Source organism: Pithys albifrons, chromosome 12, assembly GCF_047495875.1.
Source record: "Pithys albifrons albifrons isolate INPA30051 chromosome 12, PitAlb_v1, whole genome shotgun sequence".
Classification (NCBI taxonomy): Eukaryota; Metazoa; Chordata; class Aves; order Passeriformes; family Thamnophilidae; genus Pithys; species Pithys albifrons.
Genome location: NC_092469.1, coordinates 1,344,661 through 1,353,026, shown reverse-complemented (window position 1 = coordinate 1,353,026; position 8,366 = coordinate 1,344,661).

Genomic DNA, 8,366 nt, shown 5'->3' with positions numbered 1-8,366 from the left:
TATAACTGTCTACCACACTTGTGGAATCATGATAGTGGGTGATCTCTTGGGTGTGTGTGACATGGCTATTCATATCCTGATGTAAAAATGCCATTGATTATGGTCTTGTATGTATAGGTAAGTAGCCACCACCTCATAGACCTGGAATAACATGGGCACATGGGCTGAAATCACAAATAACACTCTGAAATGCTTGAGGCTCATGCTGGGCAAGATTGACTATCTCAAGCTGTGGGCATTAAATGAAGAAAGATCTTTGTGCTAGATAAGCATGACTGCCTGGTGTTCATCAGCACAGAAGGGTTAGCAGCTGAGATTACAGGCACATCATTCTCCTGTAAATCTTCTTGGGCACAGGCAGGGCACACTGATGCTGGATGTGCCCAATAGACATGCCAAGAATAGTCCTGGCAGAAGTACAGTCTAAGAAATCAAATGGGATTTCTTTAAACAAAATGCAGGGAAATGGAATAAAAAAAAAAAAAAACAAAACAAAACAAAAAATTGTGAAGACAATGTAGTCTTCTTAGATTTTAGAAGAAGTATAGCCATTAATGGCACAGCACATCCTGTATAAAATAACTGACATTCAGAAAAGTGATTAAAAGACATAATTATTACCAGCTATTTAGTTCTGCTGTATCTTACTGTCAAATGATGTGTGTACAAGACATGCATGTTCTCTAATAAGATGTAGTGATTCTTTTCAAACTTGTTTTCTAATATAATAAATTAATAAGCTATCAGTTGAATACATTGGAAGAATATATTTGGAGGTGTCATCCTCCTTGGCAGCATAGGCAGACAATGTCTGACAAACAGTTAGAATCACAGAATATCCTGAGTTGGAAGACACCCACAGTTCAACCCCTGGCCCTGCACAGACACCCCAGCAATTCCACCCTGTGCCCCAGAGCATCATCCAAACACTCCTGGAGCTCTGGCAGCCTTGGGGCTGTGCCCACTGCCCTGGGGAGCCTGGTCAGTGCCCACCACCCTCTGGGGGAAGAGCCTTTTGCTGAGATCCAACCTGACCCTGCCCTGGCACAACTCCAGCCATTCCCTGGATGCTGTCCCTGCCCTGGCACAGCTCCAGCCATTCCCTGGGTGCTGTCCCTGCCCTGGCACAGCTCCAGCCATTCCCTGGGTGCTGTCTCTGCCCTGCCACAGCTCCAGCCATTCCCTGGGTGCTGTCCCTGCCCTGGCACAGCTCCAGCCATTCCCTGGGTGCTGTCCCTGCCCTGGCACAGCTCCAGCCATTCCCTGGGTGCTGTCCCTGGTCCCCACAGAGCAGAGATCAGTGCCTGCTCCTCCTCTGCCCCTGCCCAGGAAGTTGTCCCTGCACTGAGGTCTCCCCTCAGTCTCCTCTTCTGCAGCTGAACGCACCAAGTGCCCTCAGTGCCCTCACACGCCGCCCCTACAGGCCCTTCCCATCTCACTGTCCCTCCTTTGGACACTCTCCAATGGCTCAATCTCTCCCTTCCATTGTGTCCCCCCAGACTGCCCCCCCATTGCAGGTGAGGCTGCCCTAGAGCAGAGCAGGACAATCCCCTCCCTGGCCCGGCCATGCTGGGCCTGATGCCCCCCAGTGCAGGGATGCCCCTCCTGGTTCCAGGGCACTGCTGGCTCATGGCCAACTGGCCCCTTACCAGGACCCCCAGGGCTCTTTCCGTGGTGCTGTTCTGCAGCCTCTCATTCCCCACTCCGCCCATTGTTGCGTGTCCATACATATAGACAGAAAAATGCATTTCTTTCTTTTAATGCACAGTGTCAGAAATAAATAAGCCTCAAGTTCCTAACTAAATAATACCTTGTCTAAACAAGAAATTTAATTTTCTCATCTGCATTTCTAAAAAAACATTAGTAAAAAACAGTGATACATTATAAAGCTTATGTGGTCTGTCTGCTTCACCCATTTAGGCCTTTTTTCCCCCTGAATCCTTCATGCTGTAATTTTTGGATACCAGAATGAGACTATAAATAGACAAGTTGTGAGTTGTGAGTCTACATTGGTCTGCAGACCTTTTGTATACAGTATTTTTCAGTTAATGTCCTTATGAATAATATTCTCTGTGATAATCTACTTCAGTGTTCTAAAAACCACCCAGCTGGGGCTTGATCCTAATTTGGCCAAGTGGGCAACCAAAAGTCTGCCTTAGTGCTTCTGGAGACTTCCCAGGCTTGAGAGAACCCTTCAGGACATAAAATCTGCCCAGTCCAGTCCTGCCTGGCCTTCAGTGCATCACAGCAGAATTCAGGAAATGGGATGATGGCCAGAATGCTGCTGCATCCTTACTTACTACAACAGTTTTTAAAACTGAATAAAATAGGCCCAAAATATTCTGATGGCTGTAGGAGGGAAAAATGGCCTCAAAGCTCAGTGACAGAAATGTCTGAATGTCCATACTCATTACATGCCAAAAGTCCTACATGTTATAAAACAAAGTGCTGAGTCAAAGTCTTAGTGAAAACAGACCTAACTTTAAAAAGTCTCTTAAAACTGGAGAAAAATGGGCTGCTGTTCTTCTGCACCCTGAGTGAAACTGGACTGCATTCTGTTGTGCTTTATAGTAGGAAGGTGTTTGTTCTGTGGTTTAAGTCTGAATGCTTGGGTTGGATTGAGGATGAGGATGAGGATTCTCATCTTCACCATGAGAAGGAGTTGAAGCATGAGATATTGCCACAGCCGGAGCCCATCAGCAGGTGAATGAGAAGAGCTTTCCTTCACTCTGGGATAGGAATGAGACCTTTTTTTGTAGTGAATAGGGAAAGGACATAACCAAGCCCAAAATATGTGTTCCTCCTTGATATCAGGTGTATCAGCCCTGTTCCTGAAAGTACCACCCTGGCACCACTTGGATCAGGTTCCAAAACAGTGATTTGTCAGTGTAGCTACTGCCCTTAAAGAAGCTCTGTGTGCACATCTGAAATGTGAAACCCAACACCCCAAGCCCCTGCATAGCCACCCCAAAGCCCTGTTTATGATTATAGTACTTCCACAGTTTGGGTTTGTAAATCTTTTTACTGCTCCAAAGCGTCCTGTTCTCTCCAGATCTCCATGTATGACCCCAGGAAAATTTTTGCATTGTCACTTTTGTGGAGGTAGTTTCTGTATCAGTTGTTTTGTGTTTTGTTGTTTTTTACCTTGGTGTTTTTGCCTTTGTTTTAACCTTCCTCAAGTAAACACATGTTGTTATATTCTTGTATTTCTACAAGGAAGACATCTATTATTGGAAAAAATGGCTTTAGATACCAGCTGCTTTGAGCTGTTCATTCTCTATTGTGTAAAAGCCTCACTTCCCTGCAACAAGATAAACACTGTTGTTAGTTATAATCTTCTGACACACTTGTCTCCTCACTGTGATGGCATCGTGGCTTTAATTAGTTTTCCTTTTTTTTTTGAAGTCATTAAGAACAGGGGTTTTGCTCTTCTTCAATCCTGCTCACATTTCATGTTTTTATGTAGGAATCAAATTTTGCTTTGATTCATCAGCAAAATGACACTGAAATTGGAGGGTGTTTTGGACAAAAAAACTTTGTTCTGACTGTGGAATATCCTTTATTATAAACCTTCACTTCTCTTTCACTCTTTGCTTCTTCCTGAACTCCTGCAGACAGCAATATGCTATTCATGTGCCTTTTAAATCTCTAAAATTTTCCAGGGGAGAAGAAAAGTGAAGGAAATTGCAGGTCTGTTAAAGGTATGAGAGGGAAGAGTGTCTGCTGAAAGCCACATGTGAGAAGGGCTGGTGGGGCCTGCAGAAAACACAGCCAGAAGGTGGAAGGGAGTTCTTTCATCCTTGTTGTGTAAATGTGCCCAAGCTGTTGAGTAAAAGGGATATTGATACATTCCTTTGAATTTGTAAAGACTTTTTGGAGTTCAGTTTCTGCAATTCTCAGTTCAAGCTTTTTAAATGCACCTTGCAACAAAGGTCCAAGTTATAATGTATTTTCTTACTCTTATTTTGCCCTTAACTCAGCTGCAATATTTCCTGGAACAATGATTCAGTTAAGTGAAGGTACCCCTTCAGTTGCTTAGAAAACAAATCAGTCAGCTTATATTTTCAAATCACAAATGAGTTAAACCAGCAATGAGCTGAACTTTTAAAAACTTCAGATTCTGGTAAGCTCACAGTAGAAAAGAAACCTTTTTTTAGCTTTCAAAAATTTGTTATCACAGATGTTCTTAACCTAAATATATGGATATGCAAAAACAAATACTGTTTCAAATATGTATAAACTTCCTTTATTTATGTCTAATGCTGATTCCATTCAGAGTCCAGGGTTCAGGCAGCTGTAAATGCTCACTCCAGAACTCACTGAGCTACCCTGCAGCTCTCCAGGCCTCCTGTGGCAGCAGGATAGCAAAGGCCTGGGTTTTTGGTGTGCATCTAATACTTTGTGGAGAGAGCTGGCAACTGCATTTAGAAAGATTTCCCACTAGTGAACCTGATACTGTCCACTCTGAATTTACATTGGCTTCAGCCATTGATAGAGTTACCACCAGCCCAAGGCTTCAGAGGGGAAAAGTCACCAAGGGAGACAAAGGAAGAAATTTGCAGTAGCATTTCCCCTTTTCCTTGTCTTCACGTGGGGTGGGAATACCCAGGTCTGACCTGGGCAAGCTGTGCAAATACCCATGTAATGCGCTGGAAACACTTGAGCACTGGTTGAGTGGGTGGAGTAGCTCTGCACCATTGCAGGGTGCTCTTCCTCCCTGCCCACATCTCTTCTATATGAGCCCCTGTCATTTCTTGTGCAAGGACTGTGCAATAGCTCTCCTGAAATGATGGCAGGGTGGTTTGGAACTGCTGGAATGTGAGCTGCAATGGCTAAAGGGAAAGGACCAAATGTCGTCATTTATCAGCATCATATACTGGTTTTGGTTTGACCACTTATTTTTTCTTGTATCTAACATAAAAATAGGTCTTGTTGTCTCATCTGACTTGCAGATGGTTATAGTAGGTTTCTGCTGTGAGAAAGTTGTCTTCAGGATATATAGAAGCATCTCCAGCAAGTGGCCTGTCCCAGTAAGAGGGACTTTTTATTGACATTGCGTAAAGTTTTACCATAGACAGCCAGTTAGATACTCAGTTTTAAAATGGCTTAAGGTAGGTGAAATTATTCTACAGTGACTACTAAGGTAATCAGACTTGGGACGTAGCCAGAGGTTCAACCATATAGATTCCAGCAGGAGTTTTTGCTTCAATTTTGTTTGCAGATAAGGACCACCTATCTGTAGATCCTATGGGAAGATGAGCAAATGAAAGAAAAATAATAGCAGAATCTGATTAGTTTACACTGAGATTTCAATGCAGAAGGAAGGGAGGGAACAAGGCACTCACCAGATCAGATGTTGCAGCGCTCATTTGTTAACGTGCGTCCTTGAATGGAATTAATGAAACCTTTCATTACTGATCAATATGCTCTTTGACTAGAGAATATTATGGGTACCTATTGTATATGCTTAATTAGATTGAAATTGCTTTCACATTTCATTTATATTCAAAGAACTCTGACCTCAGCAGTTTAAAAAAGAGAATTACAAAAGTCATCCCCTCTACTGTGCTGCTAAAGTCAGCAAGAGAAGGGAGAAAAAGCACAAATCCTGAGCCAGATGCCCAGCTCTGGGCCTCAGCTTGGTGGCAGCTCTGGCAGAGCTGCATTAGTAGTCACTGCAGTGTATCCATAATGAAAACAAATGGTAATTCTTTTACTATCATCATAGGAGATCTTCCCTGGGGACACTCCTGTGTCGTGGGGGAGAAGCTTGCGTGCCCTCATGAGGTTGAGAGCTATGTTGGCAGTGGTTTGTGTCTCCGGTAGGGTCTCCCATGCCAGACAGGTCTCAGCTGAAGGGTCAGACAAAGTGTGTCCACGGGCAGGATGGGCTTGCCAGCCCTCTGGCAACCATCCTAGGAGAAGAACAACTCTAACTCCAAATCTGGGCAGATGGAGCTCGCTTAGCCCTGTAAGGCCATCCATCTACGAGAAGGATACTCTAACCAAAAACTCCATAAAAGAATCTTGTCCAATAAACACCTGAAGAAAAGTACAAAGATCAGTGTCTACAGAGCCATTGCACTGTCTACTCTTTTATATGGGTCTGAATCCTGGGTCATCTACCGCCACCACCTGCGGCTCCTCGAACGCTTCCATCAGTGCTGCCTCCGTTCAATCCTAAACATCCACTGGTCTGATTACGTGACCAATGTGTCTGTTCTTGAACAGGCAGGGGTCACCAGTATCAAGGCCATGCTGATGAGAACGCAGCTGCGCTGGGCAGGGCACGTCTCCAGGATGGAGGATCACCCACTGCCTCCCAAAGATTGTGCTCTATGGGGAACTCACCACTGGCTGCCACAAGAGAGGAATTCCAAAGAAGAGATAGAAGGACTCCCTGAAACAACAGCTCAGCCTTGGCCATATTGACTGCCCCAATGGTCCAATCTGGCCTCCAATTGGGATTCATGGAGATACACCATTCACGACGCTGCTGCTTCTTTTGAGAATGCACGGAGAGTCAGTCTTGAGGAAAAAAGACACCGCAGAAAGAACCGTTCCTTGCCAATGTCACCAAAGGAGACGTTCCCCTGTGCCTTTTGTGACTGGATCTGCCTATCCCATATCAGCTTTTTTAGCCACCAGCAGCTTGCAGCAAGTGTGGGTAGTGCCCTTCCCAAATCTTTGTTTGCGAAGCTGAGCCTTGATGATGATCACAGGAGACTGACACGTGTCCATTAAAGGTAATAGGTTTGGACTGGGCCTAAATGCACTATTTTCAGCCCAAACCCAATTTCATGGCAAAATTGTTCCTAATATATGTGTATCACCCTCCTTCCTCATCCATGTCTCCCCAAAAAACATTCTCAGGTGATCCTTTGCATGTTTTATTTCTTAATAGTTTTTAGTGCTCCTTGACTTATCAAAAAAACACTTCTAAAAGTAGTCTTCTTAGCCTATTCCCCATTGAAATAAAATCCTTAGAACTTCAATACCAATTAGTTGGCTGTCTTGTTACCTCAAGCTTTCAGCTCATCCCCCGGGTGTTCCTGGATTTGTTCCCATCTGTCCCATGACTGCTCCCCTTGTTTCTCACCTGCACCAAGCTCAGCCCTTGGGTCCCCACAGGTGTCCTTGGGTGCTGTGTCTGTGCTCCAGGCAGCCTCAAATCCTCCCACCTCATGGCACACATGGGGCTGTCCCTGTTGTGGTTCTGAACTGAAAGGTGAACTTTCCATCTCTCTCTGAAGCAATTTTTATCCTGAATTCTCCAAGCCTCAGCTCTGCAGCCAGGAGGCTCCAGCTCTTTCCCTGGGGCTGACCTTGGGTAGGATTGGCATTGTTCAGCCTGAAGAAAAGGAGGCTCAGAGGGACCAAATCGGTCTCTACAATTACCTGAAAGAAGGTTGCAATCAGGTGAGGGGCAGTTTCTTCTCCCAAGTAACAAGTGACAGGACAAAGGGAAATGGCCTCTGGTTACACCAGGGGAGGTTTAGATCGGATATCGGGGAAAATTTCTTCACTGAAAGTCTTGTCAAAGTCTTGGCCAGGGAATTGATGACTCAATCACTTAAAGATGTGGATGTGGCACTTGGGGACATGGGTTAGTGGTGGACATGGCAGTGCTGGAGAAATGGTTGGACTCAATCTCAGAGGGCTTTTCCAACCTAAACCATTCTATGACTTGTTGCTCCACTGTGCTGCGTTCAGTGTCCCTCAGCCTCCTTAGGATGCATTGTTTATCAGCTTTCCTCCTTCCAAATTCTTTGTTTGTACAGTGGCAGCTTTTGTGCCAATTTTTTTTTCTTTGCCTGGAGTTATTGGCAGAGCTAATTAACCACAGAATATAAAAGCCTTGTTCTCTGGGACCGGGTGGTGTGGTCACAGAGCAGTGTGTGTGCAGCCTTGGGGGCTGGGGATTGAGCAGTTGGATGACTTGCCTGGGGATGGGTAGATTATCTTCATAAAGAGGTACCAGGATACTTTCAACAGCAAATGCAATCCTTATTCTGGAGGGACCATGTGTTGCATTCTTCCGTGCCCTGCTCTGTGCTGCTCCATGGCCACACAGATGGCCCTGGGTGTGCTCACAACTCCCTCAGCACTCAGGGTTGGGCTTTATGGAGGAAGCTGAGGGGTGAGAGGGCATTTGCAGGCTCACCTGTGCCTGTGCAGGCATGACAGGAGGGGACTGTGTCCTGGGTTTGAATGGGTGCATCGGCTCAGGGTGCTTCTGCCTGGGCTGACAGAGCTCAGCTCCACTTGGGAATGGTGTCGGGCGTTTTCATTACAGTTAAGAAAAACACAGAGGGTGAGGGAGCAGCCCTTGGGTTTTCAGAAGGAAAGTGCCCCCCCTACACCTC